Below are 10,102 nucleotides of genomic sequence, written 5' to 3'. Positions count from 1 at the left end.
AGTTTACACTGTGTTCCGAATAGGAATGAGCAAGGGAAATACTAGGATGGGCTAGGTTAAATGCCTCAATGAAGGTGAGGAGCTCCGCCTCACCGTGTTGCCAGATCATGAATATGTCATCAATATACCTTTTATAGTACATTGGCTTTAAATTTTGGGTGTCAAGAAAGTTTGATTCGAGGTGAGCCATGAAGATATTAGCGTAGTTAGGTCCGATTCGAGTTCCCATTGACGTTCCGCTGACTTGCACGTAATGAACTCCGTCGAACTCAAAATTGTTAAGTTCAAGAATAAGCCTAAGGAATGTTTGGAGAGCAGAAGAATCGATAGGTTTGTCGCACGATGACTGCTCATACGCAAGGGATACAGCGGCGATGCCATCTTCATGGGGGATGTTAGTATACAGTGACGCAACATCAAGGGTGACTAGAAGGCAGTTATCAGGAATTTCGATTTTTGAGATGTCTGAGAGAAAGTCATTGGTATTCTTAATGAAGGAGGGAAAGCTGGGCGGAATGTCGCAAATGAGATTATCCACATAGCGCGAGAGGTTTTCGGTAACAGTGCCAATGCCAGAAACAATGTTTACTTAATTAACCATAGTGAAAACACCCCTATGCCTCCTTTGGCGTTGTAGACGGCTGACCTATCTTTCTGTATTTGCTCAAAGAGCCCCTCATTTCCTTACTATATTATTCTGCGAAAGCCTAGCGAGGGTCTCGGTTCTGGCAGCCTTGATGCCTAGGTAGCATAAGAGGGCTTCCCGCCAGTAACCCGCTCATGACAGGCTGTAGACATTCTAGTTACGCCCCGGGGGTTAAAAAGAAGGTCCCCTTCTCCCCGTGTAGTCAGAGTGGCGCTGGCTACCACCCTCAAGCGTCAGATACACTTGTATTAAATATAAATAGCCCAGAAAGTCAAGGATAAAACAGTCGCCCAGATAGCCGAATTGGTAAGGCATTCGACATGTAATCGAAAGGCGTGGGTTCGGTCCCCACTCTGGGCACGTGTTTTTCTTTCTCTCTTTGTTCTGTATAATTTAAAAAAAATGTTTACCTACTTAACCATAGTGAAAACACCCCTATGCCTCCTTTGGCGTTGTAGGCGGCTGACCTATCTTTCTGTATTTCCTCAACGAGCCCCTCATTTCGTTACTACATTATTCTGCGAAAGCATAGCGAGGGTCTCGGTTCTGGCAGCCTTGATGCCTAGGGAGAATAAGAGGGCTTCCCGCCAGTAACCCGCTCATGCCAGGCTGTAGACGTTCGAGTCACGCCCCGGGGGTTAAAAAGAAGGTCCCCTTCTCCCCGTGTAGTCAGAGTGGCGCTGGCTACCACCCTCAAGCGTCACATACACTTGTAGTAAATATAAATAGCCCAGAAAGTGAAGGAGAACACAGTCGCCCAGATAGCCGAATTGGTAAGGCATTCGACATGTAATCGAAAGGCGTGGGTTCGGTCCCCACTCTGGGCGCGTGTTTTTCTTTCTTTCTTTCTTCTGTATAATTAAAAAGAATGTTTACCTAATTACCCAAGTGAAAACACCCCTATGCCCCCTTTGGCGTTGTAGACGGCTGACCTATCTTTCTGTATTTCCTCAACGAGCCCCTCATTTCCTTACTATATTATTCTGCGAAAGCCTAGCGAGGGTCTCGGTTCTGGCAGCCTTGATGCCTAGGTAGCATAAGAGGGCTTCCCGCCAGTAACCCGCTCATGACAGGCTGTATACGTTCGAGTCACGCCCCGGGGGCTAAAAAGAAGGCCCCCTTCTCCCCGTGTAGTCAGAGGGGCGCTGGCTACCACCCTCAAGCGTCAGATACACTTGTAGTAAATATAAATCGCCCAGAAAGTGAAGGAGAACACAGTTGCCCAGATAGCCGAATTGGTAAGGCATTCGACATGTAATCGAAAGGCGTGGGTTCAGTCCCCACTCTGGGCGCGTTTTTCTTTCTTTCTTTCTTCTGTATAATTTTAAAAAAAAATGTTTACCTAATTAACCATATTGAAAACACCCCTATGCCTCCTTTGGCGTTGTAGACGGCTGACCTATCTTTCTGTATTTCCTCAACGAGCCCCTCATTTCCTTACTATATTATTCTGCGAAAGCCTAGCGAGGGTCTCGGTTCTGGCAGCCTTGATGCCTAGGTAGCATAAGAGTGCTTTTCGCCAGTAACCCGCTCATGACAGGCTGTAGACGTTCGAGTGTCGCCCCGGGGGTTACAAAGAAGGTCCCCTCCTCCCCGTGTAGTCAGAGTGGCGCTGGCTACCACCCTGAAGCGTCAGATACACTTGTAGTAAATATAAATAGCCCAGAAAGTGAAGGAGAACACAGTTGCCCAGATAGCCGAATTTGTAAGGCATTCGACATGTAATCGAAAGGCGTGGGTTCGGTCCCCTCTCTGGGCTCGTGTATTTCTTTCTTCTGTATAATTAAAAAAAAATGTTTACTTAATTAACCATAGTGAAAACACCCCTATGCCTCCTTTGGCGTTATAGACGGCTGACCTATCTTTCTGTATTTGCTCAACGAGCCCCTCATTTCCTTACTATATTATTCTGCGGAAGCCTAGCGAGGGTCTCGGTTCTGGCGGCCTTGATGCCTAGGTAGCATAAGAGGGCTTCCCGCCAGTAACCCGATCATGACAGGCTATAGACGTTCGAGTTACGCCCCGGGGGTTAAAAAGAAGGTCCCCTTCTCCCCGTGTAGTCAGAGTGGCGCTGACTACCACCCTCAAGCGTCAGATACACTTGTAGTAAATATAAATAGCCCAGAAAGTGAAGGAGAACACAGTCGCCCAGATAGCCGAATTGGTAAGGCATTCGACATGTAATCGAAAGGCGTTTGTTCAGTCCCCACTCTGGGCGCGTGTTTTTCTTTCTTTCTTTCTTCTGTATAATTTAAAAAAAAATGTTTACCTACTTAACCATAGTGAAAACACCCCTATGCCTCTTTTGGCGTTGTAGACGGCTGACCTATCTTTCTGTATTTCCTCAACGAGCCCCTCATTTCCTTACTATATTATTCTGCGAAAGCCTAGCGAGGGTCTCGGTTCTGGCAGCCTTGATGCCTAGGTAGCATAAGAGGGCTTCCCACCAGTAACCCGCTCATGACAGGCTGTATACGTTCGAGTCACGCCCCGGGGGCTTAAAAGAAGGCCCCCTTCTCCCCGTGTAGTCAGAGTGGCGCTGGCTACCACCCTCAAGCGTCAGATACACTTGTAGTAAATATAAATCGCCCTGAAAGTGAAGGAGAACACAGTCGCCCAGATAGCCGAATTTATAAGGCATTCGACATGTAATCGAAAGGCGTGGGTTCGGTCCCCACTCTGGGCGAGTGTTTTTATTTCTTTCTTCTGTATAATTTTTAAAAAAAATGTTTACCTAATTACCCAAGTTAAAACACCCCTATGCCTCCTTTGGCGTTGTAGACGGCTGACCTATCTTTCTGTATTTCCTCAATGAGCCCCTCATTTCCTTACTATATTTTTCTGCGAAAGCCTAGCGAGGGTCTCGGTTCTGGCAGCCTTGATGCCTAGGTAGCATAAGAGGGCTTCCCGCCAGTAACCCGCTCAAGACAGGCTGTATACGTTCGAGTCACGCCCCGGGGGCTAAAAAGAAGGCCCCCTTCTCCCCGTGTAGTCTGAGTGGCGCTGGCTACCACCCTCAAGCGTCAGATACACTTGTAGTAAATATAAATCGCCCAGAAAGTGAAGGAGAACACAGTCGCACAGATAGCCGAATTGATAAGGCATTCGACATGTAATCGAAAGGCGTGGGTTCGGTCCCCACTCTGGGCGCGTGTTTTTCTTTCTTTCTTTCTTCTGTATAATTTAAAAAAAAATGTTTACCTACTTAACCATTGTGAAAACACCCCTATGCCTCCTTTGGCGTTGTAGACGGCTGACCTATCTTTCTGTATTTGCTCAACGAGCCCCTCATTTCCTTACTATATTATTCTGCGAAAGCCTAGCGAGGGTCTCGCTTCTGGCAGCCTTGATGCCTAGGTAGCATAAGAGGGCTTCCCGCCAGTAACCCGCTCATGACAGGCTGTATACGTTCGAGTCACGCCCTGGGGGCTTAAAAGAAGGCCCCCTTCTCCCCGTGTAGTCAGAGTGGCGCTGGCTACCACCCTCAAGCGTCAGATACACTTGTAGTAAATATAAATCGCCCTGAAAGTGAAGGAGAACACAGTCGCCCAGATAGCCGAATTTATAAGGCATTCGACATGTAATCGAAAGGCGTGGGTTCGGTCCCCACTCTGGGCGCGTGTTTTTATTTCTTTCTTTCTTCTGTATAATTTTTTAAAAAAATGTTTACCTAATTACCCAAGTTAAAACACCCCTATGCCTCCTTTGGCGTTGTAGACGGCTGACCTATCTTTCTGTATTTCCTCAATGAGCCCCTCATTTCCTTACTATATTTTTCTGCGAAAGCCTAGCGAGGGTCTCGGTTCTGGCAGCCTTGATGCCTAGGTAGCATAAGAGGGCTTCCCGCCAGTAACCCGCTCAAGACAGGCTGTATACGTTCGAGTCACGCCCCGGGGGCTAAAAAGAAGGCCCCCTTCTCCCCGTGTAGTCAGAGTGGCGCTGGCTACCACCCTCAAGCGTCAGATACACTTGTAGTAAATATAAATCGCCCAGAAAGGGACGGAGAACACAGTCGCCCAGATAGCCGAATTTATAAGGCATTCGACATGTAATCGAAAGGCGTGGGTTCGGTCCCCACTCTGGGCGCGTGTTTTTCTTTCTTTCTTTCTTCTGTATAATTAAAAAAAATGTTTACCTAATTAACCATAGTGAAAACACCCCTATGCCTCATTTGGCGTTGTAGACGGCTGACCTATCTTTCTGTATTTCCTCAACGAGCCCCTCATTTCCTTACTATATTATTCTGCGAAAGCCTAGCGAGGGTCTCGGTTCTGGCAGCCTTGATGCATAGGTAGCATAAGAGGGCTTCCCGCCAGTAACCCGCTCATGACAGGCTGTATACGTTCGAGTCACGCCCCGGGGCTAAAAAGAAGGCCCCCTTTTCCCCGTGTAGTCAGAGTGGCGCTGGCTACCACCCTCAAGCGTCAGATACACTTGTAGTAAATATAAATCGCCCAGAAAGTGAAGGAGAACACAGTCGCCCAGATAGCCGAATTGATAAGGCATTCGACGTGTAATCGAAAGGCGTGGGTTCGGTCCCAACTCTGGGCGCGTGTTTTTCTTTCTTTCTTTCTTCTGTATAATTAAAAAAATGTTTACCTAATTACCCATAGTGAAAACACCCCTATGCCTCCTTTGGCGTTGTAGACGGCTGACCTATCTTTCTGTATTTCCTCAACGAGCCCCTCATTTCCTTACTATATTATTCTGCGAAAGCCTAGCGAGGGTCTCGGTTCTGGCAGCCTTGATGCCTAGGTAGCATAAGAGGGCTTCCCGCCAGTAACCCGCTCATGACAGGCTGTATACGTTCGAGTCACGCCCCGGGGGCTTAAAAGAAGGCCCCCTTCTCCCCGTGTAGTCAGAGTGGCGCTGGCTACCACCCTCAAGCGTCAGATACACTTGTAGTAAATATAAATCGCCCTGAAAGTGAAGGAGAACTCAGTCGCCCAGATAGCCGAATTTATAAGGCATTCGACATGTAATCGAAAGGCGTGGGTTCGGTCCCCACTCTGGGTGCGTGTTTTTATTTCTTTCTTTCTTCTGTATAATTTTTTAAAAAAATGTTTACCTAATTACCCAAGTTAAAACACCCCTATGCCTCCTTTGGCGTTGCAGACGGCTGACCTATCTTTCTGTATTTCCTCAACGAGCCCCTCATTTCCTTATATATTATTCTGCGAAAGCCTAGCGAGGGTCTCGGTACTGGCAGCCTCGATGCCTAGGTAGCATAAGAGGGCTTCCTGCCAGTAACCCGCTCAAGACAGGCTGTATACGTTCGAGTCACGCCCCGGGGACTAAAAAGAAGGCCCCCTTCTCCCCGTGTAGTCAGAGTGGCGCTGGCTACCACCCTCAAGCGTCAGATACACTTGTAGTAAATATAAATCGCCCAGAAAGTGAAGGAGAACACAGTCGCCCAGATAGCCGAATTGGTAAGGCATTCGACATGTAATCGAAAGGCGTGGGTTCGGTCCCCACTCTGGGCGCGTGTTTTTCTTTCTTTCTTTCTTCTGTATAATTAAAAAAAAATGTTTACCTAATTACCCATAGTGAAAACACCCCTATGCCTCCTTTGGCGTTGTAGACGGATGACCTATCTTTCTGTATTTCCTCAACGAGCCCCTCATTTCCTTACTATATTATTCTGCGAAAGCCTAGCGAGGGTCTCGGTTCTGGCAGCCTTGATGCCTAGGTAGCATAAGAGGGCTTCCCGCCAGTAACCCGCTCATGACAGGCTGTATACGTTCGAGTCACGCCCCGGGGGCTTAAAAGAAGGCCCCCTTCTCCCCGTGTAGTCAGAGTGGCGCTGGCTACCACCCTCAAGCTTCAGATACACTTGTAGTAAATATAAATCGCCCTGAAAGTGAAGGAGAACTCAGTCGCCCAGATAGCCGAATTTATAAGGCATTCGACATGTAATCGAAAGGCGTGGGTTTGGTCCCCACCCTGGGCGCGTGTTTTTATTTCTTTCTTTCTTCTGTATAATTTTTTTTAAAAATGTTTACCTAATTACCCAAGTTAAAACACCCCTATGCCTCCTTTGGCGTTGTAGACGGCTGACCTATGTTTCTGTATTTCCTCAACGAGCCCCTCATTTCCTTACTATATTATTCTGCGAAAGCCTAGCGAGGGTCTCGGTTGTGGCAGCCTTGATGCCTAGGTAGCATAAGAGGGCTTCCCGCCAGTAACCCGCTGAAGACAGGCTGTATACGTTGGAGTCACGCCCCGGGGACTAAAAAGAAGGCCCCCTTCTCCCCGTGTAGTCAGAGTGGCGCTGGCTACCACCCTCAAGAGTCAGATACACTTGTAGTAAATATAAATCGCCCAGAAAGTGAAGGAGAACACAGTCGCACAGATAGCCGAATTGATAAGGCATTCGACATGTAATCGAAAGGCGTGGGTTCGGTCCCCACTCTGGGCGCGTGTTTTTCTTTCTTTCTTTCTTCTGTATAATTAAAAAAAAATGTTTACCTAATTAACCATAGTGAAAACACCCCTATGCCTCCTTTGGCGTTGTAGACGGCTGACCTATCTTTCTGTATTTCCTCAACGAGCCCCTCATTTCCTTACTATATTATTCTGCGAAAGCCTAGCGAGGGTCTCGGTTCTGGCAGCCTTGATGCCTAGGGAGAATAAGAGGGCTTCCCGCCAGTAACCCGCTCATGCCAGGCTGTAGACGTTCGAGTGACGCCCCGGGGGTTAAAAAGAAGGTCCCCTTCTCCCCGTGTAGTCAGAGTGGCGCTGGCTACCACACTCAAGCGTCAGATACACTTGTAGTAAATATAAATAGCCCAGAAAGTGAAGGAGAACACAGTCGCCCAGATAGCCGAATTGGTAAGGCATTCGACATGTAATCGAAAGGCGTGGGTTCGGTCCCCACTCTGGGCGCGTGTTTTTCTTTCTTTCTTTCTTCTGTATAATTAAAAAAAAATGTTTACCTAATTAACCATAGTGAAAACACCCCTATGCCTCCTTTGGCGTTGTAGACGGCTGACCTATCTTTCTGTATTTCCTCAACGAGCCCCTCATTTCCTTACTATATTATTCTGCGAAAGCCTAGCGAGGGTCTCGGTTCTGGCAGCCTTGATGCATAGGTAGCTTAAGAGGGCTTCCCGCCAGTAACCCGCTCATGACAGGCTGTATACGTTCGAGTCACGCCCCGGGGGCTAAAAAGAAGGCCCCCTTTTCCCCGTGTAGTCAGAGTGGCACTGGCTACCACCCTCAAGCGTCAGATACACTTGTAATAAATATAAATCGCCCAGAAAGTGAAGGAGAACACAGTCGCCCAGATAGCCGATTTGATAAGGCATTCGACATGTAATCGAAAGGCGTGGGTTCGGTCCCCACTCTGGGCGCATGTTTTTCTTTCTTTCTTTCTTCTGTATAATTTTAAAAAATTTTTTACCTAAATACCCAAGTTAAAACACCCCTATGCCTCCTTTGGCGTTGTTGACGGCTGACCTATCTTTCTGTATTTCCTCAACGAGCCCCTCATTTCCTTACTATATTATTCTGCGAAAGCTAGCGAGGGTCTCGGTTTTGGCAGCCTTGATGCCTAGGGAGAATAAGAGGGCTTCCCGCCAGTAACCCGCTCATGCCAGGCTGTACACGTTCGAGTCACGCCCCGGGGGTTAAAAAGAAGGTCCCCTTCTCCCCGTATAGTCAGAGTGGCGCTGGCTACCACCCTTAAGCGTCAGATACACTTGTAGTAAAGATAAATAGCCCAGAAAGTGAAGGAGAACACAGTCGCCCAGATAGCCGAATTGGTAAGGCATTCGACATGTAATCGAAAGGCGTTTGTTCGGTCCCCACTCTGGGCGCGTGTTTTTCTTTCTTTCTTTCTTCTGTATAATTTAAAAAAAAAATGTTTACCTACTTAACCATAGTGAAAACACCCCTATGCCTCCTTTGGCGTTGTAGACGGCTGACCTATCTTTCTGTATTTCCTCAACGAGCCCCTCATTTCCTTACTATATGATTCTGCGAAAGCCTAGCGAGGGTCTCGGTTCTGGCAGCCTTGATGCCTAGGTAGCATAAGAGGGCTTCCCACCAGTAACCCGCTCATGACAGGCTGTATACGTTCGAGTCACGCCCTGGGGGCTTAAAAGAATACCCCCTTCTCCCCGTGTAGTCAGAGTGGCGCTGGCTACCACCCTCAAGCGTCAGATACACTTGTAGTAAATATAAATCGCCCTGAAAGTGAAGGAGAACACAGTCGCCCAGATAGCCGAATTTATAAGGCATTCGACATGTAATCGAAAGGCGTGGGTTCGGTCCCCACTCTGGGCGCGTGTTTTTATTTCTTTCTTTCTTCTGTATAATTTTTTAAAAAAATGTTTACCTAATTACCCAAGTTAAATCACCCCTATGCCTCCTTTGGCGTTGTTGACGGCTGACCTACCTTTCTGTATTTCCTCAACGAGCCCCTCATTTCCTTACTATATTATTCTGCGAAAGCCTAGCGAGGGTCTCTTTTTTGGCAGCCTTGACGCCTAAGGAGAATAAGAGGGCTTCCCGCCAGTAACCCGCTCATGCCAGGCTGTACACGTTCGAGTCACGCCCCGGTGGTTAAAAAGAAGGTCCCCTTCTCCCCGTGTAGTCAGAGTGGCGCTGGCTACCACCCTCAAGCGTCAGATACACTTGTAGTAAAGATAAATAGCCCAGAAAATGAAGGAGAACACAGTCGCCCAGATAGCCGAATTGGTAAGGCATTCGACATGTAATCGAAAGGCGTGGGTTTGGTCCCAACTCTGGGCGCGTGTTTTTCTTTCTTTCTTTCTTCTGTATAATTAAAAAAAATGTTTACCTAATTAACCATAGTGAAAACACCCCTATGCCTCCTTTGGCGTTGTAGACGGCTGACCTATCTTTCTGTATTTCCTCAACGAGCCCCTCATTTCCTTACTATATTATTCTGCGAAAGCCTAGCGAGGGTCTCGGTTTTGGCAGCCTTGATACCTAGGGAGAATAAGAGGGCTTCCTGCCAGTAACCCGCTCATGCCAGGCTGTACACGTTCGAGTCACGCCCCGGGGGTTAAAAAGAAGGTCCCCTTCTCCCCGTGTAGTCAGAGTGGCGGTGGCTACCACCCTCAAGCGTCAGATACACTTGTAGTAAAGATAAATAGCCCAGAAAGTGAAGGAGAACACAGTCGCCCAGATAGCCAAATTGGTAAGGCATTCGACATGTAATCGAAAGGCGTGGGTTCGGTCCCCACTCTGGGCGGGTGTTTTTCTTTCTTTCTTTCTTCTGTATAATTAAAAAAAATGTTTACCTAATTAACCATAGTGAAAACACCCCTATGCCTCATTTGGCGTTGTAGACGGCTGACCTATCTTTCTGTATTTCCTCAACGAGCCCCTCATTTCCTTACTATATTATTCTGCGAAAGCCTAGCGAGGGTCTCGGTTCTGGCAGCCTTGATGCATAGGTAGCATAAGAGGGCTTCCCGCCAGTTACCC

The 10,102-nt window shown here is 47.7% G+C and overlaps 1 non-coding gene across 1 annotated transcript; it reads left to right on the top strand.

Moving 5' to 3' along the window:
- The first annotated feature begins 934 nt into the window (after positions 1–934).
- Positions 935–1,006, top strand: Trnat-ugu (transfer RNA threonine (anticodon UGU)). The gene has a single exon. It is a non-coding gene; the product is annotated as a tRNA-Thr (tRNA).
- Positions 1,007–10,102: the final 9,096 nt, after the last annotated feature.

The sequence above is a fragment of the Haemaphysalis longicornis genome, unplaced genomic scaffold, assembly GCF_048455015.1.
Source record: "Haemaphysalis longicornis isolate Haplotype H1 unplaced genomic scaffold, Haemaphysalis longicornis Haplotype H1 scaffold_13, whole genome shotgun sequence".
Lineage (NCBI taxonomy): Eukaryota > Metazoa > Arthropoda > Arachnida > Ixodida > Ixodidae > Haemaphysalis > Haemaphysalis longicornis.
The sequence above is the reverse complement of the archived record's forward strand: the minus strand, read 5'-3'. Positions and strand labels throughout refer to the sequence as shown.